Here is a 24345-nt window from a genome sequence, read left to right on the forward strand (position 1 = left end):
GCTTTGCAAAGCCTCGGGGAAGCCGGCAGCGGAGCAGCCCGAGCCCCCCCGCGGCTTTGCAAAGCCTCGGGGAAGCCGGCAGCGGAGCAGCCCAGGCGCGCCTGGGCTGCCTTGCTGCCCGAGCCCCCCCGCAGCTTTGCAAAGCCTCGGGGAAGCCTCGGGGAAGCCGGCTGGGCTGCCTCGCTGTCCCGCTGCTGGCGTCCTCAGCGGCTTTGCTCCCTGTCTCCCTGGCAGACCAGAGAGACTGGGAGCAAAGCCGCGGAGGACCCAGGTGGCGGGACCGTGGTGTGTCTCGGTCCACCGCCCGCGTCTTCCTGGTCTGCAGCTAGTATGCCCCCCTCCCCCAGCAGACTAGGCTTTTCTCCAGATGCCTGTGGCAGAGCAGCTGGGGCGCTGCCGGTTGGTCCCGCAGCGCCGCTCTGGGCGCTACTGGACCAACCCGGCAGCACCCCAGCTGCTCTGCCCCAGGCGTCCTGATTCAGCCGCTGCTGGTCAGTTTCAGCAGCGGCTGAATCAGGACGCTTGGGACAGAGCAGATGGGGTGCTGCTGGGTTGGTCCAGTAGCGCTGAGGAGCGGCGCTACTGGAGCAACCCAGCAGCACCCCAGCTGCTCTGCCCCAGGCGTCCCCAAGTCAGCTTCTGCTGAAACTGACCAGCGCTGACTACAGGAAGCCCAAGGCAGAGTTGCTCTGCCCCGGGCTTCCTGGAATCAGCTGCTGATCAGTTTCAGCAGCAGCTGACTTGGGGATGCCTGGGGTTCTTAAGTTGATTCTGTATGTAAGTCAGAACTGGTGGTCAGTTTCAGCAGCAGCTGACTTGGGGATGCCTGGGGTTCTTAAGTTGATTCTGTATGTAAGTCAGAACTGGTGGTCAATTTCAGCAGCGGCTGAATCTGGACGCCAGTTCCGACTTACATACAGATTCAACTTAAGAACAAACCTACAGTCCCTATCTTGTACGTAACCCGGGGACTGCCTGTACTTTGAAGATGAAAACTGCTATGTCCTGCTCTCTTTTGCTACATTCTGCTGGGTTTGGGTCTCCTCGTGGCCACTGGTGACTGCTGTGTGATTTGGTGCTAATGGAGTTTAAGCTTAGAAACTGTACTGAAAGGCAATCAATGCCTGTGTCTGGAAATGCCTGCACCTCTTGCAAAGATTTGTGAATGAAAGTCTCTCCAGTGCTTTGAAGCTTGAAACTGCTTGTGACCGGGCGCCCATGTCCCAGGCTGCCCTCGTCCTCCGTCCAGGGAGGGGTCGTGCCTAACACCTTTCAGGTGTAACGCCCATCCCGGCGTTCAATCAGAGCCTGAGTACCCTTTGACGTGATACACGCACTTCCTGGCTCCTCGGCGGGTGCCGAGACCGATCAGGGTGGGTAGGGGGGCTCAGGCCCACCCCCACTCCAAGCCCCGACCCAGGGCCCTAAGAACCAGGGAAAGGAGCTTCTCCCATGGTTCGGTTGGTGAGGGGTTCCGTCCCCACAATGCACCAACCCACGGACCGTCACAGCCGCGCCCTGGGTCACTTCCTACCTCCCGTGGTCAAGGGTCTGTGGTCTCAATGTTCCCACTGCTTCTCTCTCTCTCTGGGAGCCGTCTCCCGTCGCCCCCCCCCTTTCCTCTTCCACCGGTGGCTGCCTTTTGAGCCGTCCTGCCGGCTCCGTAGCTGGCGTCAGGGGGGGCGGGGCCGGGCCATCCCTCCTCCAATCCCCAGCACCATCCGAGAGGGTCTGTTCCGGCCGGGAACGTATGGCCGAGCCTCCTCCCGGCTCTTCTACCTTGGCTCCGGCCCCCCCCCCCCCCCCCGTCCAGTGCGGGCTGCCGCTGCTACGCCGGTTGCGTAGGGGGTGGAGCCTCGGGTGTCTGGCCCAATGCCGCCCGGCTGCAGGTGCGGCAGTGTTGGAGCCGTGGCCGGAGGGCCGCCTCCCCCTAGAGGGATGGGGACAGCACGGCCCCGTAGCGGGGAGCTGGAGCATCCCCGTCATACCGCTGAATACTACATTGATTGCGAACCTCTCGGGAACACAGCGGGATATGCACATCCTATCGAGAAGTAGAGACTTTCTAGAACACCCTCCCAGTCAGACGGAAGCGATGCTTCCCTTCCCCTGGTGTTCTGACTCAGTAGTTGTCCTTTGAGCACTCATGTACTTCCGGGAATTCCCCGGTTACAAATAATGGCTTTGTTGATGGCTCGTTCTGAGTGTTTATGAAATCCACAGCAGGTTCTTACCCTGAGTATTTCCTTCAGTTTATAGTTCTGAACCTTGCATTGCAGAGGCCCCCAGAGGGCATGAGGGGCTGGATTTTCAGAGGTGCTGAGCATTCATAGATTTCAGTGGGAGCTGCTGGTGTGTCTCACACCCAGCCAGAAGGCATATTAGAGATCATTAACTGATAGGTTCCCTGAGGAGTGAAGGCAAGTCTGAGTCTGATCTTGTTTCTTTCTGATGGCTTCGGAGTCTTTTTTTTTTAAGGTTCTATCTTTCCTCCCACAGTAAGATTTTTCCCTGACAGAGTTCCTATCATTTAGGACATGCCAATCTAGATGGGAGAAAGCTCTGAGAAAGAGGTTATTGGACAGACTCCACGTACTCCTAGTAAAACGGGCCTGAATTCCACATCATTCTGATGTAGCGGATGGGAGATTTATTAAGAGCTTTATTTACAAGACAAAAGAAACTTTTTAATGACTTGGATCTGAAATGAATAATACACTCAGTACCCTCGGTTTTTTATTTTATGCTGTTCCACCAAAATGCAGTTGGCCATAGAGTTTTATATTACAATACATAACTGAAGCGATGGAGTAATCAAAAGGGAAGTGGGGGTGGGGAGTTGACACTGGAATAAGGACATTAGCTGGATGTGTCAGCTAAAGTTACAGCAGAGACCTAGATAACAAGAGCTTCAGAGAGGGGTAGCTGAGTTAGTCTGTAACTGGAAACACTTAAAAAACAACAAACAGTCTAGCAGCACTTTAAAGATTAACAAAACATGTAGCTGATATCATGAGCTTTCATGGGCACAGCCCACTTCTTCAGAAGACAGCTATTTGTTGTTTTTCCTAGATAACAAGGTTGCTCTCTAAGTGTTTGTCTAAACTACATCCCTTTTTCGATAAAGGGATGTAAATTAGACTTATCAAAATTGCAAATGAAGCTGGGATTTGAATTTCCCGTGCTTTATTTGCATAATGGCGGCTGCAATTTTTTTTCAAAAAGCCACTTTTCGGAAAAAATACATGGTCAAGATGGGGAACTTTCGACAGAAATGCCCTGTTTCGAAAGATCCTGTAACCCTCAAAAAATGCCATTATGCAAATGAAGCGAGGGAAATTCAAATCCCGGCTTCATTTGCAAGTTTGATATGTTTAATTTACATCCCTTTCAAAAAAGGGATGTAGTTTAGCTATACCTTAATTTGCCACCATTAGGTCTCAGAGTCAGTGCCTCGCCGAGGTGGATGAGCTGGTTTCAGGCTGTTTGCATGCTCGGGCATCACTGCTTTGGTTATATTTGGATCGTATTTTCTAGGTTTTTTTGCAAATGTAAAGGCTACAGACATCTTTTTGTTTTCTAAATGACAGCTCAGTGCTGGAGCATGATTCTTCAGTGAGGCTTGGATTCTAGAGCATATCTCACAGCTGCAGATGTCTGATGGCCAAGAGTAATCTTGCCCTATGAGTTAGAAAAGCTGGGCTCTATTGTAGGTTTTCCCAGTTCTACTTTCTGTCGCCATCTGAACCTGATGCAAAGTCGGATTTTTTGTGCGTGTTTCTCTTAACGTAGGAGAGCTGCAATAGGAAAGATTTTCGGTAAGCAGCTGTAGTTTCCGTTTCCTGCCATTGCTGTTGGTTCTGGGTTCTTTGCGACAGCCCTGTCTGAATGAATTACACATAGGAAGGGGTACTGTGTACGGAAATCAGCTGACTAACTTTGAGTGGCATTTTCCAGGGCATGAGCACAGGTTACTTTTCATACAATGGCGTGTTTGGAATTAATCTAACACGATCAGTTTAATTACAGTATGACAGCTGGAAATATTGGCTGATTGTGTTTGTCCTGATCAAGGGCAGGCTTGGACTGGTTTGTGGTGAGACAAAGTAACTGATTTCCTCTGTTGACCCCCATCACTTACTGCACCATATATGATTTAATTAAAAAACATTCTAGTTTCCATGGTTGCAAATAGGGATGTAATAGTGTAGTCGATTAACTGATTATCCGATAAGCAAAAGCTTATAGGTTAATGCTATAGACTACATGCATTTTACCCTCTCCCCACCCCCCACCATGGACAGGGGCTGCTGCCACCCCACGCTGCTGCCTCTGTATCAGAGGCAGCACCACAAGGTGACAGGCAGCCAGTCCACGAGAGGAGCTGGTTTTTAAATTGGCTCTCCTCAAGGACCAGCTCCTGCCTGGCACCCGCGCAGGGTGGCAAGGGACTCCTTGGGAGTGGGGCCAGAGTGAACTGGCTGCCAGCCCCGCCCCTGGTCAACTATTCTATAGTCCCTAACTGATAAGAATTCATGAGGTTACTCAACTATTCAATTAACTGGCCCAAGGCACATCTCCTTTAACATGTGTTGAAACTGCTTGAATTAAAGCTGCAGCCTGGTTTACACTAGGAACTTACACTGGTATAGCCAGGGGCATGCAAAATCCACACTGAGACATAATCATAGTGACCTAACTCTACATCGATGGAAGAATTCTTCCATTGACCTAGCCAGGGCCAGCCTAAGAAAAATAGTGCCCTGGGCAAACTTGTATTTTTACATCCCTTGAGTTTATGTATGTAGTAGTGTTAGTGAAAATTTCAGAAATAAAGTAAAGTTTTCATACATTTATTCAAAAAATGAACACAAATTGATTGTTTTATTAAAATAATAAACTATGTAAGTCATAAAAATGTAATGGCTAAGTGTCAAACTAAACATTAAACTCAACACTAAACTAATGAATAACAGATACAAAATGTTGTTCGGCAAGATGCTACAAAGGCAGCGCTGTGAGCCTTTGCTGCTGAAAACTGTAACATTATTGTGAAGGTAAGATTGTGAGCCACAGCATCCTCCATAGACAGGGGGTGGAATTGGAGTCTCAGGAGATGAAGGGACAAGGCAAATCCTTGGGGACACGTGAAGGAAGCTGCTCAGTCTTTTGCTCCCCTGGGGACAGAGCCTGCTGTTGTCCCTTGCTAAGGGCATTGTCATTATCAGTGCTTCTGGGCCAAGCCCTTCCTTTGAGGGCTACATGGGGAATGGATCATTTTCGATCAAGTATTTACCCTAAGACAGGAGGCACAGAGGGCGGCTGCTGTGTGTGAATGGCATCAGATTGTGAAATGAAACAGCAGGTGAAAAACCTGAGTGGGTCACTCACCCTTCAGTGGGTTCTTCCTCCACCGTTTGAGCTGCTCTACAGAAGCCCTAGTAGCTCCCTTGCTACTTGCCCCTTATGCCTGGTGCTTGACCTGCAGTTCAAGGCAAGCTCCATGCCAGATGGGGGCTGCATCTTGCCTGGGCCCATGGCCCTCCTGCAGGCCTCTGGCCACTCCTGACTCATCAGGGGTGCCATTTCAGATTGTAGGGGGAGGCAACTTGAACTGTCATTCCAGAGCAGGGGTGGGCAAGAGGCAGCTAGCGGGCTGGATCCGGCCCATCAACCCACTGGATCCCTTGCTACAGAGTAGCTACAGCCACTTAAAACAGCAGGCTGCTAATTGCTTTGCAGTCTGGGCAGGGAGGAGAAAGCTTTGTGCTCTGTCTCTGCCCCCTAGCAAAATATATCAGCTCCCATTGGCCAATTTCTAGCCAATAGGAACTGAGAAATTTTGCTGCCAGTGGGGGCAGTAAATGAAGTCTCCTCCCTCTCACCTCTTCCGCCTCCCTCCCTGTGCTGGAGCAGAGCCATGTAGAGCAGCTGTCTAGCACACAGGCAGGGTTCTTGTAGAGCTGCTGGCTGGGAGCTGCCTATGTAAGTGCCTCCCAGTCAGAGCCTGTCTCTGGCTCCCTATCCCCTCTTCCTCCCCCAATTAACTATCCCAGGCCACCACCCAAACCTCCTGTATCCCCTCTCCCCACCTCCTTCAGGTCATAACTCCCTCCCAGATCCTGCACCCCCTTCTATACCCCTCCCCCATGCCAGAATCCTCTCCTGCACCCATAACCGTTCCTAGACCCTGCACCCCAAGTCCCTGCCCCAGATCATAACCCCCTCCTTCATCTAAACTCCCTCGCAGACCTCACACTCCCTCCTGCACCCCAGTCCTCTATCCCAAGCTCCCTTCTGCACCCACCCACAGACCAGTTTCTGCACCCTCTCCACAGAAGTGCAGCCCTTGACCATTTACCAAAATCTTGGCGTGACCCCCCCCATTAAAAATTATTGCCTTCCCCCTGTTTCAGAGGATACTTAAGCCCCTGAAATCTGTGGTGGGCTGTGTCTACATTGGCCCCTATTCCGTAATACTTTCAAGTAGGAATAAGAGATCCTCCGGAAAAGAGCTTATTTTCCGGAGGATCGCGTCCAGACTGGGGCTTTTCTCCGGCTTATCTACAAGCCGGAAAAAAGCGGCAGCCATGTTAGTGCAAATGCCGCGGGGGATATTTAAATATCCCCCGCGGATTTGCCTATTCCAAAGTGCTACATTTGCATCCCTATTACGGAATAGGGGCCAATGTAGACACAGCCGTGGTGTTTTTTTGCAAATAACGTAGAAGTTAGCTGTTGATTAGACAGTACACACAAATCCTGAAGTATTTACATCTGTAATAAATAAATTATTTACAGATAGGGAAAGCAAGAAAAATGCTTCTTGAGAACTTGTTAGTATTAAAATTGAGTGATATAAATTTCTGAACTGGGCTTGTTATAACTAGTCGAGTGAATGAATAGATAAATCAACAAATCATGTCTGGTTTTAGGATATTTATTTTCTATATCTTGGTATGCGATAGACAGTTAGTGGCTTTGCTGTTTTGTTGTAGTCATATTGTTTCCCAGAGGAGAGTCACAAGGAGAATGAGGTAATATCTTTAATTGGATCAAATACAGTTGGTGAAAGAGACAACCTTTGGAACTCCTCAGAGCTCTTCTCCAGGGCTATGTCTACACTCGTGGCTTCTTGCGCAAGTAATATGCAAATGAAGCTAAGCGTGGAATATCGCCAAGCCTCATTTGCATACCTAATGAGCCACCATTTTTTTCAGAAGAGGCTCTTGCGCAAGGAGCATCTACACTGCCCCTTCTTGCACAAGAAAAACCCTCTTGCGCAATGCCGTTCTTCCTGAAAAGTAATAGGTGTAATGGCATTGCGCAAGAGGGTTTTTCTTGCGCAAGAAGGGGCAGTGTAGATGCTCCTTCTTGAGCAAGAGCCTCTTCTGAAAAAAAATGGTAGCTCATTAGATATTCAAATGAGGCTCAGCGATATTCCATGCTTAGCCTCATTTGCATATTACTTGCTCAAGAAGCCGCAAGTGTAGACATAGTCCAGGTCAGCAGAACTCAAAAGGGCTGATCTCTCACCAACCAAAGCTGTTCCAAATAAAATTACCTCATCCACCTTGTCTCTCTCTCTTTTTATATTTTAAAGCTTGAACTCTTTGAATCTCAATTTCTACTGTCATTAGAAAATTATCTGGCCTCCCCCCATAATTTCCCACAACTGCTTCTCAGAGGGATGTGGAGTATCTACGGCGCTGACCAGAGAACCTCCCCTGTTGGCATAGGTAGTGTCTACAATGCAGCGGAGCAGTTGCTCCATTGTAGTATTTTAAATGTAGACACAGTTTTAGGGCTTGTCTACACAGCCACTTTACAATGCTGTAACTTTCTTTCTTAAGATGTGAAAAAACACTCCTCCCCCCCCACACACACACATTATAGCACCATAAAACCCCAGTGTAAACAGCCCTCTTAGCTACTTCCCTCATGGAGCTGGTGTACTGGAGTACAGGGACCGCTCTCTCCCAGCATCAAGGCCGTGACCACACTGCTGCATTAAAGCACTTCCATGGCAGTGCTTTATATTCGGCAGTGTAGACAAAGCCTTAGGGTACGTCTACACTGCACACTTATATCAAAATAAGCTTTTCTGAAAGAAATATTCTGAAATAGGTTATTTTGAAATACAGGGAAGCCTCAAAATTAGTCTGAGGCAGGCTCCCCTAATGTGGATGAACTACTTCCATTTAGAGCCCCAGGAAGCATTGGGGAATTACTATGAATGGCCCGGGGGAGGAGCTACTTCGAAATAGCAGAAGTGTGGACGCTCCACTGCTGCTATTCCAAAATAGCTATTTCGGAATAGGTGTTATTCCTCGTGGAATAAAGTTTACAGAAGTCAGAATAGGCCATCCGTGATTTCAGATTTATTTTGAAATAACGGAATTGCTGTGTGGATGCTCATATTGCTATTTTGGAATAATAGGCGTTATTCCGAAGTAACGTTGCTGTGTAGATGCACCCTTTGACTCTCTGCTGTCCTGCCTATGCTGACGTCACACCTTAGCTCCTAGTCTCGACAAGGCCAGACAGAGAACACACATGTTCCGGTGCTTTGGGAAATGTATTGCAACACGCACCCAGCCTGGGGACAGCCAACATGGGACGTCAGCCAGAAGCAGAACTGGTCTGTTGAGGTAAGCAGAGACGCCAGGGATGCTGTGGGGATGCTGTGTGTAGACCCCTGAGAGTCCATGCCAGAGTGTTCTGTAGCAGAGGAAGTTTATTCTGTAGTTTATTGGTTAAAGCACAGGTATGGGAGCCTGGAATTCCTGCCTCTGCCCCAACTCACCAGGTGACCATAGGCAAGTCATTGTCCCCATCTGCGATATTAGGAGGATACTAACCCATGAAGTGGGCTTGCAAAGCTGAATTTGTTAATGTCTGTGAAGTACTTTGAGATTTGCACGTGGAAGGGGCCAGAAATGGGCAGAGCAATCATTGAGTGATGCCCGAGCAGCTGTTTGGAGTAGCAGTGACTTTGAGAAGCCAGCCAGTTAGAAACAGGGCTGCTCCTGGCCCTGTGCGTTCCTCTCCTTGGCTGATGTGTGCGGAGGACTAGGATGCGAAAAAGAGCTTTTTGCCCCTTTGGAGGCTTCTTGCCCCGCTGCAGTGAAGGTGGCCCTGTGACAACCCTGAGGTCAGCTGGGGAATAAGGGCAGGAGTAGCAGGTGAGGAGGCAAAGAGCCTATGTTCGAGCCAAGGCCTTTGGCAGTACAGTGAATGGAGAGGAGAAAGCCTGGGGCACTCCCGATAAAACTTATAGAAGACGCCAGTGGCTTATGCATCTCTGGAATGATAAATAAACCCTGGCATCTCCTGGCTGCTGCTGCTTATTTAATAGGTGCCCAGGACAGAGTGGGGTTTATTGAAGAGGGAACTGGCCCACTGCCAACAGCTGTGGTGCCTGGCAGACAAGTCAAGAGCCTTGTTAAGATTCATCCCTAGCCCCTCACCTTGTAAATATCTATGACTGGGGGCTGGCTTCTGAATGCAGAAGGCTACACCTGGTGCCCTGCAGAGCGCAGGGAACCCTGGAGTGGGCAGCAGCAGAGAACAAAGGAGGAGGTGGTGCCCATCAGAAAAGACGGGCAGCGGGCGGAAGGAGGCGAGAGGGACTAACAGCTGGGGCGGGTGCCAGCCATGAGGAGGCGGGGATGGGCTGAAGGCGGCAGGGTGCCAGGGAGGAGAGGGCGGAGGGAGGGTATTTGGTGGCGGGGAAGAAGTCGGGAGGGCGGGGACAGGGGCGGAGCCGGGGGGAGCGGGGCCGGCCTAGCGCTCTGGGTACTGGGGGCCCCCTTCACTCGGCGCTCAGCATCTGCAGCGCGCCAACAGACGGAGCCTGGCCGCGGGGAGCCTCCCGGAGCAGGTGGGTGATGCCGGCGCACGGACCCTCCTTCCCGCCCGCTGCCGCCGCCCCGGAACATCCACGTGCTCGCGGGGGGGCGCTAAGTCCCGGCGCCCTGCCCCGGCTCGTCCTCTAGTTGGTGGGGGAGGAAGGGCCCCGGTTCCGGAGGGTCCCGCGGGGGCCTGCGCCGCCTGCCTGGCTCGTGGCTAAGGGGGCACGGAGGAGCTACTTCTCGCCCAGCCCATGGCCCCCGCACTGGAGACGGGTAGGGTGTCAGTGCCCTTCTCCTTCCCAGCGCCTGCTCGCCCGACTTCTGCCAGCCACGTGTAGCGCGACTGCTCGCAGCCCCGCTGCTGCCGGAGGCTGTCCGGTGGCACCGCCTGCCAGGGAGAAGTGGGCAGACTGGGGAAAAGTCCAGAGACCAACAACACAAATGGTGAAAGGTCCAGAAAACCTAAGCGATCGGGAAGACTGAATACACTGGGGTTGTTTAGCCTGGAAAAGAAGACTGAGGGGGGACTTGATAACAGTTCTTAAGTGTCCAAAAAGTTGTTTCAAGTGGGAGGGCACTTCTGAAGACAGTGCCAGAAGCAACTGCAGCAAGGAGCATTTTAAGACATTAGGAAAAACTCCCTAACCCTGAGAGTGGTTTGGCACTGGAATACATTGCCTAGGGAGGGTGTGGAGTCTCCATCACCAGAGGCTTTTAAAAAGCGGGTTAAACAACCACCTGTCAAAGGTGGTCTAGAAAGATAAGAGTCGTACTGTGAGTGCCGGGGACTGGACTAGGTGTCTGCTCAAAGTCCCTTCCAGTCCTTTACTGCTTTGGTCATCCCAGCTGTAGGTGGGATAACAAAAGTAGTTGCTTTCCCAGGGGTTCCAGTTCCCCACCATGTCCTCACTTGGACGTGTGAGCATCCTGGGCACAGGAATCTGGCAGCACCCAGTGAACTGGGCAGGGGAAGGGAGTTGCCTGGTGGCAGCGCTTTGGAACAGGGCAGGTTGGTAGAACGTGTTTGGTGTGTGTTTTCCCAGTACCGGGTAATGGGGTCATTAATCCCTGCCATCCTGCTCCCTGTTGGAGGTGGGGCTGACGGTCCCTGTAATGATGACTCCTAGGGCAGCAGGTGAGGAGTGGGGGGAGTTCCCACCTGCACCTGGCCCAGCTGCAGGACTTTACCATGTACAGCCTTGGCACTGGGCAGAGGTAGATATCCTCAGAGCACATGCTGGGGACAACTGAGGCTGCTCGTATTACTGCTCTTACATCTGTAGTAGCGGAGATGGGGAGGAGTGTTTACAAACATGCAGGAAGGTAAGATCTCAGCCCCGAGGAATATATTGTTTGCGGTGGGCAGATCCAGCCCAATGCGAGAACCGGCAGTGTTGGAAGGGGTGTTGGAACAAGGAGGTTCGGTTCATGGGAATGTGGGGGGGACGGACTGCTGCATTCTGATGGCTGCGTGAAGCTACAGCACTCTCTGGCTACGTCTAGACTGGCATGATTTTCCGGAAATGCTTTTAACGGAAAAGTTTTCCATTCAAAGCATTTTCAGAAAAGAGCGTCTAGATTGGCACGGACGCTTTTCTGCAAAAGCACTTTTTGCAGAAAAGCGTCCATGCCAATCTAGATGCGCTTTTCCACAAAAAAGCCCTGATCGCCATATTCGCGATCGGGGCTTTTTTGTGGAAAACAAACCTGAGCTGTCTACACTGGCCCTTTTGCTCAAAAGTTTTGCGCAAAAGGACTTTTGCCCAAACGGGAGCAGCATAGTATTTCCACAAGAAGCACTGATTTCAGACAGTAGGAAGTCAGTGCTTTTGCGGAAATTCAAGCGGCCAGTGTAGACAGCTGGCAAGTTTTTCTGGAAAAGCAGCTGATTTTCTGGAAAAACTGGCCAGTCTAGACACAGCCTCTTTGTAACTCCTTTATCTCAGAGTGGGATTGGAAGGTTCTTGTTTAAGAGAAGCTGGAGAGAGAACTCGGGTAGCTCCCTGCATCTGGCAGCATTGCCTTATCTCATGCACTCCCCCTGGATAGTGGCTCTAGGGAATGGCCAAAGTAAGAATTACTCCCAACAGGGCAACAGGACACCAGGACTGTTTTAGTGACCATCTCTCTGTTCCTGAGAGCGACAACTGTATTAATAGTAAGTCTGAGAGGAACAGAGACAACCACACGCTGGACCTGCATCCACCCCTCCTTAGTAGTTTTATAGAAGCAAGATCGGAACATCCCAATTTGGTTGGGCGCTAGTGCCAGTTTAACTAAGATGTCAGTTGTACCAGCCATTGCCCACTGTCTGCCTTCACGCTATGGATTGGGTGGGTGGTGCCCAGGCTGCTAATTCTCCAGTGCCTTCCCACAATTCACTGGGAAAGAATGTGAAGGAGGGTTCAGTTTACTGCAGCACAAGGAGCCACGGGAAACAGCCCCAGCAATCTCAGGCTTAGACTATATTACAGAGTTAGGGCAAAACTAGCTAATTTCTCAGCAGTGTGAAAAATTTGCTCCCCTGTGAGATGTAGTCAAGTTGACCTAAGCCCTGGCGTAGACACTGTTAAGTCAATGGAAGAATTCTTCTGCACACCTTGCTACTGCCTCTCAGAGAGGTGAACTTACTGTAGCGGTGGAAGAACCCTACTACTGTAGCAGTGTCTACACTATGGTGGCCTGACCACAGCTGTGGCGTTGTGGGATTTCTAATGTTGGTGTGCTCTTAGTGCCACATGTGCCAGTGACAACACAGCAGCTGGTGTGTTATGCCTTAGTGTGGCTGCTCTCACTCAGGCAAGGCCAACTTGAGAGGAGTAACTTGAGTGTGGATCACTCGAGTTAGCTCTGCAGAGATGGGAGAAGGAGTTGGGTGAGAAGGACTCTGCTTCAGCCTACTCAGCAGGACTGGGATCCCCAGCACAGGAAGTGAGGAGCATGGGTCTTGAAAGGTGCCCCTGGGCCTCCTCTCCTTCCCAAGCTACTTAATGAGAACAGAAATCCTGCCATAAGGAAGCAATGCTAGTACCTCATTATTTCCTGGGTGGGAGACAATAATAAATTTGCTAGTGTTTGAGGATGAGTGTTACTGTTCTGTCACTTGAGGACTTGGCCTGACCTGGCCTTCCTCCTTACTGTGACTGGCCTGGAGCCAAGAATACATGAAGCAGGGCCTCCTATATGCAGCCCAGAGCCTTTCGCCTTCTGCAATTAGCCCCACATCTCAGGTTGTCCAAGAAAGAAGGGAGCTACTGGGCTGTGACAAGTAGGGGAGCTTGCAGGGTCCCTGGGCTATCAAAGAGTTGGGAGCTGGGGCTTCAGGTACTCATCAGCTTCCCAGAGAGACAGAAGCTGGGTGGCAGGTAACCAGAGCCCTGTCTGCCACCCACCCACCATCAGTGAAATGGAACCCTCTGCGCAGAAAGGTGAGATGTTCAGCAAGCCAGCACTCTGATGGAAAGCTAGTCCCATGGCAGATTTTTGACCAGCTCTAGCTGGGAGTGAAGTTCACGAGATGGGGAAAGTGCAGAGGGAAGAGAGGGGAAACGCAAAAGGCAGGGAAGAGGGAGAGAAACACAGGAGGGTGGAAAGAAAGAGAAATGCGTTAGAAATAGTCCTGGCCCTAGAAGGGAACATCTTCTCCCACTACCTGATGCTGGGCAAACACTGATCCTCACTTACCTTGCTTAGTGTGTAAAGGCATATGCTCCCATTGATCTTTGTGCAAACCATCCCTGGGAGAGCGATGTCTTAACCTCCTACCCTCGCCCGCAGCCCAATGTTAAAATGGAGTTCAGCCATCTCTGTGCAGCAAGTTAGCCCCTTTGCTTACAGGCAGTCATGGAATCTGAACTGTGCTGCCTCGCTTGGCTTCTCTAGCTGATCAAATTGTTCCAGCTGGAGGTGAGTTCTGAGGCTGTGTCGGGGTCACACCCTTTTTAACAACAGGCAGAGCCCAGCTGTTTCCATCCACGCTGCAAGCCAAATGCTGTACTGCTGCCAAGGGATGGTCTAGGTCAGGGTGGGCAATCCAAGAATTTGGTAAGCGGTGAAGGGCTGCACTCTTCTATGATATAAATAGAGGAGGTGCATGGTCTGGAATGGAGCTTGGGTGCAGAAGGGAACTCGGGATTGGAGTTTGAGGTCAGGAGCGGGGGTGGGGTCTGGCAGGGAATTTTGGTGAAGGAGGGAATTGTGAGCTGGGGCAAGGGATGGGGGTCCAGGAGGGAGTATGGTTTCAGCGGGGAGTACAGGGTCTGGGAGGCAGTTGTGTCCTGAGGCAAGGGTGCAGGAAGGGGAGCAGAGGTTTGTGGGGAAGGGAGGGGCTGGAGTGCCAGGTTCAGACTCTGGCCAGGAAGCACTTGCCTAGGTGGTTTCCAGCCAGCAGGACTCTGGCAGGCTCCCTGCCTGCCTTGCCCCTGCACACCATTCAGAGCAGCCAACTGCAGGGGCTATGTGCTGTCTGTGTGCCACGTGCTGCTGGGGGGGTGGGTGTTCTTTGCACACTGCCTGTGCATAGCCCAGGCAGCTCCCATTGGTTTCTGGCCAATGGGAGCTGTGAGATTGTTTTGGGAGTAGGGCAGGGCGCGGAGGAAGCCTGCCCAAGGGTCCTGCTGGCCAAGGACTTGGGGTGGGCCAAATCCAGCAGTTATGAGGGTATTGCCTGCTCTGGTCTAGTCCTTACTGTGGGATGGAACGGTAACATTCTACTCCCCGGGCCTGCCTTCCAAATCTGTTCACCCTGAGATCTCCACCCAGAAAGATGGAGGTTTTCCCAGAGGACTGGCTGGGGATTTGCTGCAGCTTGTCTATCTCCCCAAGCCAGCCTATGTAGAGATTCCCTAGGGGAGCAACAGACACTCCATCCCGTGAGACACTTCTAACTAGACGTGGGAAACCCCCCCGCAGAAGAAACTGTAGAGACACATCCAGGTGCTTTTTCTGATCTGGACTGAGCCAGGAGCACAGGAGAGCTGCCAGTCCTACTTTCCATCAGTTGAGTCTGGTTTTGGCACCAAGAGGAAGGCAACGCCTTCTGTCTTCCTAAAATATTTTGCATCAGAATCTTAATGTGGGTTTGAAGCCATTTCTGGCAAAGCCAGCTGCTGCTATATTCCTATGGCATTGCTTTGCACATAGCTCTAGGATCTCCCATTGCCTGTTTGGTGCCTGTGGTAGGTCTGCAACACTCTCTCTCTCTCTCTCTCTCTCTCTCTCTCTCTCTCTGAGTCACAGCCCCGTTGGGTCTCAGAAGTTACGGAGCACTGGCTATCAGCAGAGGAGGGTCCCAGAGGTGGCTCTGTATGGCTTTCCAAAGTATGGCATTCAGTAGCCTTGTGTGAGTTAGGTTGTGCTGTGCTGCCAGAGGGGCCTTTCGAATAGGACAACCAACCTAAGGGCCTGACCGTTTGTGCCTATTGAAGATCTCCAGGCATGAAGAAGAGGGGCATTGGCCCTGCAGACAGAGGGGTACAGGGAGGGCCATCCAGAGGAGCAGGGAGAGGGCATGTGGGGACAGCCATTTCACAATTAAAATGTTGGCAGGGAGATGGGGGGGCAGTGCACTCCCAGTGTTAACATGGGTCACATGTACCTGCTGTCTTTCCCAGACTGAAATTCAGGAAATTCAGCTTGGCCTCTCGAAAATCTCCCTTCTAGTTCCGGGTGATGGTGGCTAGTGTCTCCTCCTGGGCAGAGAGAGACAGGGCACCAGGCTGGGCTAGCTCAGCCTTAGCTCTCGCAGACTCTACACAGAGCTGTGCTCTCTGGCCAACTCTCCCGCTCTGCTCTGTGGGGGCTGCTAGGCCTGAGGGGCAGAGAGGGAGTGCTCCTCATAAAGTTGCAAGTCCAGAGGGGCTCTGTCTGGGGAGTGAGGGGATCTCCCCGCCCCCTTCCCCCTCCAGCGCCTGCCTCCCGCCCACTAGGGTTTCACTTTCAGTTTCATCTGATGGGCCCCTCTGAGCCTGATGGAGCAGAAACTGCAGGCTGGACCTGAGGTGCAGAATGTGGCTTTTTCCAGTAGCTGCTGGCACCGGCCGAGCCTTGCAACCTCCTGCATTGGATATGTCTGCCAGGAACTGGCTTCCAGACACCTGGAGCACCCTGCCACAGTGAGAGCAGCCCAGCCTGGGAGGCAGAGCACAGGAAAGGGATCCAAGACCTGCGGATCCTTTTAGCCTGGCTCTGACACTTCTTCTCTTTGTGGCTGTGGCACAGTCTTTGTTCCTAAAATACCATCCCGGCCACTCAACTGAGGCATCTCCTCACCCCAGTCCTGTCTAGACAGACACTGGCTTTGCTGTGGGGGCAGAGAGACAGTTGTCTGCTATCTGCACAGTGGCCAGTCTTCTTGGCAGTGTGAGACAGGCTTCTCTCTAGCCAGGACTCAGCCTCCCTGTGTAGGGTAGAGCAGGGGTGGGGACCTAAGGCCCAGGGGCTGGGTGCAGCCCCTGAGACTCGGGGCTCCCACCCCAGCGTTGGTGAGCTTGCACTGGCACTCCAGCCCTCCATTCCCTCCTGTGGGGCTGGAGCACAAAATCTACTAGGCTGGGCCCCCCTAGGCTCTAGTGTGGGAGGGGAATGTGGGGAGTGTCTTTCTCCTTCTCAGTCAGGGGCCATGTCAGTGAGGGGTGGTTTGGGTTTTTTGCTTCTCACTTGCGTGCGGCCCCCAACTGATTTTTCTGTGGGTCAGCGGCCAGAAAAGGTTCCCCGCCCCTGTGCAGATGATCTTCCAGGAGCAGGGGGCTAGCCACTCTGGTGTCATTCCCAGCCCTGCCTGTCACGCTTGTGGGGCTGTCATGATGCAGTGGACAGCAGGACTGTGCACTGGCTTGTGGAGCAATAACGGTGTCTGGGCAAAGGTGGAGACTGAAGGGGGCACCAAGCTGAGCCATTGCTGGTTGTCACAAAGCCGGGGAGATTGGGCCTCATCCCTCCTGTCAGTTACCCTCCACCATAAGCCCTGTGTCTGGGGCTGAAATGACTTTTCAGCAGAGATGAACTTCAGCCCCACTAAATCTCTTTGCTGGCTAAAATAAGACCACGCCGCTCCCTGGTGGCTCATGTGTACCAGCAAGCCGTTAATTAGGCAGGGTTCGGCCAATGGGCCTTCTGTCAGTCAGCCCACAAACATTCCAACACATTTAGACAGCAAAGCGACTGGGACAGGCGCTAGGGCAGGGGAGGGCAATCATTTTTGCAAGGGGAGTCACTTAATGAATTTTGATACGTGGTCATGGGCGAGCTCCGCTTCCCAGAAGGGGCAGGGCCTGGAGTGGAAGAGGTGGGGCTGGGGCCAAGCCACTGTCCGAAGTTGTCTGGGGCCAGAGGCTTTGAATTAAAAACACAGCAAAGGGCTTGAAGCTCCTGCCCCCCCACTACCGCATTGCCTGGCACCTGCCCAGGGCTGCTGTGACTATTTAGGGCTCATGGCTCTGGCCCCTGCCAGGGTAGCGCCACAATCGTGAGCCATTGACATAAAATCCTGTTGCCTGAAAATTCAGGGGCAGGAGGATATAGATAGAAAATGGCCAGATGTAGTCTGTGGGCCAGATCTGGCCCCTGGGGTACATCTTGCCCAGCCCTGCTCTAGAGAGACTCTGATCCATCTCCAGGTAGGTCAGTGTCAGCCTGTGCCTCTGGCTACTAGCGCTTCTCCCCACCCCCAGTAGGAGATGCTGGGGGTGAGCATCCCCCTCTCCGAACCAGTAATGCCATGGAGTTCGGATGCCTTGCTGAGCTGTGGGCATCTCTCCTGACACAAGCCCCTCCTGGCTTTCAGAAGAGCTGAGACCTGTAGCTCCAGTAAAAGCACATGGGAGAGGTGGGTGCACAGCACCCCGTTGATCCATCCTCAACTTCCTGAGGACTGGCTGCAGGAGGTATCTGGCTGCAGGGGGATCGGTTACTTGCTCTGGCCTGGCCACACAACAGGCCTCTCATTTGTATTGCAGTGCTCTCTGCAGCCCCACTCCAGGTCAAGGCCTCCCTGTGCTAGACATAGGAAAACACCCTGCCGCCACTAGGCTGCTCAGTCTGCCTGCCCAGCTTGTGCTTGCCCCAAGTGCCTAGGGGCGAGGGGAGAGCTGAGCATTGGTCGAGGGGCAGAGCTGGCATTCTAGCCAGCCCCTTTCTGTGGGCAGTGCCCTGTGGCGCGGGACGTGCTTGCACTGCACTGGAGCTCTCTTTCCGCCCCCGGCTTGAAGAGGCTGTCTCTCTTGGGGCTACCCAGTCCTTGCGGCTGTGAGGAGGGCTCTGCCCCATCATTGTCAGGGGCCTGCAACTTGGGGGGTTGTGTCCTAGAAGGCAGGGGGTCCCACTCAGCTGATGGGGGGGTGGCATAGACCTTTGGGGGAGGGCAAGTTAGTAGGAAAGTCTCCCCAACCCAATTCCTGCTGTACTGGTGGGGGGAAGAGACCTGTCCACAGCCTCACTGCCACTGTGGGGCCATGCTTGGTCCAGGAAAAGGGATGGCCCTGCCATATGACAAAAACCTCTCCTGCCATGTCAGATCCATGGGCTCATGCTTATTGGCATGGAGCCTGGAGAGCGAGTGGCCCCCGCCGCTCCTGGGGAGAGCCATTCCCGATCGGCCTGTGGCAGGGTTTGGGGGGGCTAACACCGGGTGCAGTGGGGAGTGCTGAGGGGGAGGGTTGAGAAGTTGGAGTCATGAATTAGTGCACCGGCCTTTCATGTCAGCAAAGCTGGGTTCAAATTCTGACTCCACTCACAAGTGAGATGAGTTTGCTGGGCTCTGCACATTCTGCCCACCAGCGAGACTGGCCTAATTCATTTGCTCACTAATGAGCACAGGTGACAGTAAAATCGTGGTGCAGAGCGGTTCGGACTTGGGGGCACCTCATGTATCATCTGCCCCCATCACTCTTCCCCTTGCTTTGAAGTCTCACGTCCCTGCTACCTTAGGAGCCTGAGCTGGCAGCCAACACCAGGGCAACATCTTTCAGATGCTGTTGCTCCTCAGGGCAGCTGTTTTCTAGTTCAGCTCCTCCACTGACCTGCAGAGACCTGGAGCAAGTCACATCACCTCTCTGCTCTGCTTCCCAGCTGGAAACTGGAGAGAATATGCAGCCCTCTTTTGCAAAGTGCTAGCAGATTTGCTGCTGGGCTACATCTACATTGGCAAGATTTTGCGCAAATACTCTTTAATGTAAGAGTTTTTGCATTAGAGTATTTGTGCAAGAGAGCGTCTACACTGGCATGTGCCTTTGCACAAAAGATGTGCTTTTGCGTAAGAGCATCCATGCCAGTGTAGACGCTGTCTTGCGCAAGAAGCTCCGAGGGAAGACATTCATGTTGCCTATCTACACTGGCCTCTTGTGCAAGAACAGTTACACGAGAGGGCTTATTCCTGAGCGGGAGCATCAGAGTTCTTGCACAAGAAGCACTGATTTCATACATTAGAACATCAGTGTTCTTGCGCAAGAACTCCCCGCCAGTGTAGACAGGCAGCAAGTTTTTGCGCAAAAACGCCCACTTTGGTGCAAGATCTCACCAATGTAGACACAGCCCTGGAGTTTGCTAGGTATTGGTACTACAACTGCATCCCTGTGGCAGCTTGAGCAGGGCGAGGCATTTCCTGGGCCCACAGTTTAGTGCCGCAGCCTCTCCCTCTGCCGCTCTCCCCATTCTCAGGATGACATAGGTGTGCCCTTTCCCTCTGAGAGCACCAGCTGCATGGGGCTGTGTCCCTGCTTTGTCTCTGTCTGGTTGTGAGAGAGGGGCCAGTTGGTCTCTGGGGCCCAAAATAGTTGCTGTGTTTCTGTCCTGCCCAAACTAAGAATTGGCCATGACAGGCAGAGTGGGCAGAAATTGCCACCTGACACCCCTCTGGGAACAGCGGGCAGCTGTTTGAGCTGTGTGGGGAACCTAGCTCCTAGAGAGACTGCCAATCCCAAAGAAGAGCCCATAGCCCTCCTCCCCATAAATCTGTGCAGCTTGGGGAAATGGTAGTGGTCAGCCCACGGAACATTTTGTTCTATTTTGGCGGCATTTCCCTTCCACCACTAAATTAGAACCAGCTGTAAGGCTGCAAGTCTTACTTGGACTCCCCCCTCCAGAGACCTAAAAATAACCAAGCAGGAGCAGCTGTTTAATAGAGATAGCTGGGGGGAGGTACCCCTTGGTCTGAGGGTCAGGACAACCCTCACTCCATGTTTCCCCAGGGAGCCAGGCTCTAACCTGTTGCAGGTTCTAAATGATACTCTAAGAGCCCCAGCTCAGGGTAGCTTAAACCCTGGGCTGTAATTCCTAGCCTTCAGCCATCTCGGAATAGCTGTTCCCATGCCACCGGGCTGCTGTGAGCCCTGCGGAGCTCCACCTGGGAGACAGCGATCAGGGAGAAGTGGACCGGGCATACACGGACAGTGAAAGAAAGAGAGAACAAATCCGTAGAGCTACACTGCTGGTGGCTGCATATCAGTGATGAGGGAGCGATCCCTGTGTCTACTGTGGAAGGAGGAAAGGAGCCATACAACGGCGGGTTTGGCTCGGAGAGCTCCCAGGCACTTCCTTGGGGGAAACAGCGGCACTGAGGGCTGGAGGGAGTTTCTGCAATACCCTAAGCAATCACAGTGCAAACCCCGCATGAAAAGCTGCAAGCAAGGCCCCCAAGCTGCACTGGCCACAAAGGGAGGGCTGCCCAAGGAAATCCGTTAGGCTGCTTAGAAATTGTCCTGCTGGAACCAGCCATTCCTGCCTTTGGAAGGCAAGCAAGGCTAAGGCAGCTTTGAGCACCAACAGGCACTCAAAGTGATTGAAGTGTAGCTGTGTCAATCGGACCCATTCCCAAGGAGCAGGAGTTTATCATCTCCCCACAATCCCTGGGTTGCATTGAGAAATCTTGGTTCCTCCAGATTGGGGCTAACTGCCTTTGCCAATTTACACTAGCTTCCTATCTGCCCCTAGTTCCTGCTCCTGGCTTGACTCCATCTGGAGCCCACATGCTGGCACCAGAGTGAAGCAACAAGGTTGGAATCCACCCCCTCATTCCCACTCCTAGCACCTATGGTACTTCTTCCCTCCCGCTTCTGCCCCATTGCTGCCCAGCTTTGTGCACTGGGGGATCGTGAGTGACTGCAGGACTCTTTGCATGGAGGGGGGTGTGAAAACGGGGGTTTTGATGCTAGTTTCAAACATGCAGGGAGCAAAGGATTAGGCCCTGGGGCAGGGCTGGGTGGGGAGAGCAAGGAATGTAGGTGTGTGCGGGGATCGGTGAGGCGTGGGGAAAGGGAGATGATCTGTGAAGGGGTGGAGCGAGGGCACCTTAAGGAAGCAGGAATCAGTGTGGGATCCCCCTACCTTGCTACCACTATGCTGGTGGAAGGCTTGTCCGGCACTGCCCCCAGACAAGGGCTTTTCCATCTGCCCCATCCAGGCACTTGTGGATCAGAGTTACCAATACCAGGAGAATGGAGGTTGTTCATAACTCAGGCAAAGTCTACACTAACACTTTACGGTGCTGTAACTTTTTGGCTCAGGGGGTGACAAACACCTCCCCTGCCCCCAAGCACAGCAAGCTACAGCACTATCCAGTGCCAGTGTGAACCAGGCTACAGCAAGGTGCCCAGCACTGTTTTTGAAGTGATGCCGGGCCTGCACTTTACATTTTTAATTGTAGACAAAGCCTCAGTGTTCATAACTGTGAATGAAACATTAGAGTTGTTCCTTCAAATGCTTGACTTGGTACAGCTTTGAAACTGGACCATGCAGAAGAAAAATGCTGCTTTTAATCGTTTAATTTAAATGAAACAGGGGCTGTTTCCTTACTGTCTCAAGGGCGTAGTTTTAAAACTTTCCCTTTATGTTTTAGGAGTTCGTGTTTAACCCAGTACTGCATTGTACAGTATTGGCTTTGGTGGGTCTCTGCTGCTGCCTGATTCTGCATTTCCTGTTCCAGACAAGGTACGTGGCTGACACACCTGAGCTATGAACTGGTATGTGGAGCTCTGAGGTTCTGCTGTAGCGCCTTCCTCTTCCTTCCCCCATGGTCTATATCAGAAGGCAGCCCTGCCTGCATCACCTCCCTGTAATATGACGTGTGCCCTGACCTTAACATCCCCCTCTGAGGAAGGGGATAGCCTGCATTGGAGCTCTTGGATTCTCTTGCTTCAATAATGCCCTTCCTTGGGGCCAATTTATTATCAAAAATCCCAAGCCAGAGTCCATTTATCATCCCAGAGCAAGCAGGCCAGAAAGTCCTATGTCTCCTCAGCCATAACACATTCCAGCATCGTCTGCCACCCCCAGACTCCATCCTTCCTCCTGTCCCTGTGCTGGGAGAGCCAGCCCAGCCCTTTCTCCTAGGGTGCAACCCCAGTCCTTCCCAGCAGGACCACCCCGGCCTCTTTGCTGGGAACATCTTTGCCCAGGAAACATCCTTCACTCTCCCCCAGCCCTCTCACAGTTCCTCTGGCACCAGCTTTGCAGCCCTCTAGGTGACAGCAGGTAGGCCCTTCCCTTGCTCCTCTGCCTTCTCTTGTCCCCAGCTGCTGCTGCTCTTCCTGCCCCTAGCCCTGGCTCTTTGGCTTGGGGATGTCAGCCAGCAGCAACTCCTCTTGTTGCTTTCCTGCCTTCAGCCCTCTCCTAGGCTCCAAACATACAGGCTCTGGTAGCACCAACTTGCCTCTGTCCTTGTTCCAGTAGTTGGTGCTGCCAGGCAGCCCTGACTCACCAGGCCTGTCTCTCCCAGATCTCTGACAGCCCCCAGTGCTCCCCTCCCCCCCCTTTGAATTGGTATGAGGCACAGGTGGGGCCTTATCAGTTTGTGGCAGCTGAGCAGGAAGAGGGTGGTTCAGACTCTGGAGGTTGCCAAGTAAGGCCGGGGTCTGCCTGCTGCCTGCTATGGTTCTATGGAAGCAGGACCGTGAGACACAGGGCTGAACCCTTAAGCCCAAGGTACAGTTCTGGATGCTGGGCAGGCACTGGATATTTAATAGACCAATGTTAACTCCATAGCAGCGCCTCATCCTGTGAACCCCCAGTGACCTAACTTACCCCTGAAGTGCCCTACGGATGCATCTTCTCTGAGCAGGGTCCAACCTCTCCTCCTCCTCCTCCTCCTCTCCTCTCCTCAGGACTTGGCTCTCCTTGTTGTTGCTGTGCTAACCACTTCTGCTTTCTCAGAAGCCTGTTCTGACCTCCCAGGGTCCTTCTTCTTGCAATCTTAGGGTTTGGGTAGGAATGGGTCATTGAGGCCGATTGGTACCCGTGAGCGAATGGCTCCCTGTTCTTTACAAGCAATTTCTGTCTCAGACCTGACAAACTCACTCCACCTCACACACTATTTTGTGGGTGTTTATCTATGAAGGGTAGCGTGTGCTGTCTCTACTAAATGCGTGTAGCTTAGTAATGCTTGTAACCATTGTGTGTGTGGGTACTGTTAAAGAATAATGTAATTCTGTTAAAAGCTGTGTCTGGTGGTCTTAGTAAAAATGAGCCGCGGGGAATCCTGCATCTTGTTGCTGGCCCATTCAAGTGGAAGGGAGTGTGTAACCTGTTACTCAGTTGTCTGCAGTTGATGGCTTTCCATTGGCTGTTTGCAGTTGGTGCAAAGACAAACCACATAAACATCGAAACCACTTGAAGGTTGAAAGGAAATGGGAACAGACTGAAAACAAAATTCTGGTTAATTCTATCAGGGGGTGGAGAAAGATCCCCAGCATCCATTCACTGAGAAGACAACTTGTTGAGCAAAGGTGTGCATAAAAGACTGGATCCTGGTTCCCCTGAAGCCAGCCAATTCTGCAAGAAACTAAGCGTTAGGGGAGGTAACCTGCTGTATTTGCTAAGAAGGCTGGTGGTGTCAGGGAGCTACTACCTAGCTATCCCAGGCAAGACTCCCTTGCTCTGAAGTCAGTGGGTGGCAAGTACTGTGTACCCTGAGTATCATCCGAGTTGGTTCTAGGGGAGAAGACCGGCCCAGTCTGCAAATCAGTTCAAATGCACATAGATCTTTCCTTCTGTAAGCTAGCAGTTTGCACATCCCATCCTTCCCAAGGGTGCCATGAATGGTGTGGGAAAATAGAATATGGAAATATAATTCATTCCTTCACTAACATCACAAAAAAATCTGACCCAATTACATTTATAGGAAGCAGAATTAAAACAAACACATTACATTATTTTTTTTCACTGTCAACTTGTGGAACTCTGCCAGGGGATGGGGGGGGAAAGGCCTAAACTATCACAGGGTTCCAATCAGAACAAAATAAGTTCAAGGAGGATAATGAAATCAATCATCAATGGCTACTAGCCAGAATGGGCAGGGACGGTGTCCCTACCTTCTGTTTGCCAGATGTTGGGAATGGGCAACAAGGGATGGATCACAGTGATTGCCTCTTCTGTTTATTCCTTCTGAAGCATTTGCCATTGGCCACTGTTGGAAGACAGGATACTGGACTAGAAGGGCCATTAGTCTGACCTAGTATGGCCATTCTGATGTTTTTGTATAGAGCCCAAATGTATCTGCCCA

At 52.2% G+C, this 24345-nt stretch overlaps 1 protein-coding gene across 8 annotated transcripts in view; it reads left to right on the forward strand.

The window, feature by feature from the left end:
* SLC29A1 (solute carrier family 29 member 1 (Augustine blood group)) overlaps positions 1-24345 on the forward strand; it is a 79823-nt gene that overhangs the window by 25712 nt on the left and 29766 nt on the right. For 6 of the 8 annotated variants that reach the window (XM_075925044.1, XM_075925046.1, XM_075925045.1 and 3 more), the window contains one exon: positions 21685-21776. The gene's annotated coding sequence lies outside the window, so the exon portion shown is untranslated. Of the gene's footprint in view, positions 1-8627; positions 8652-9751; positions 9884-21684; positions 21777-24345 lie in introns of those variants that run through there. The other 2 variants (XM_075925048.1, XM_075925041.1) reach the window with 2 other exon arrangements.

This window comes from Pelodiscus sinensis, chromosome 3 (assembly GCF_049634645.1).
Source record: "Pelodiscus sinensis isolate JC-2024 chromosome 3, ASM4963464v1, whole genome shotgun sequence".
Classification (NCBI taxonomy): domain Eukaryota; kingdom Metazoa; phylum Chordata; order Testudines; family Trionychidae; genus Pelodiscus; species Pelodiscus sinensis.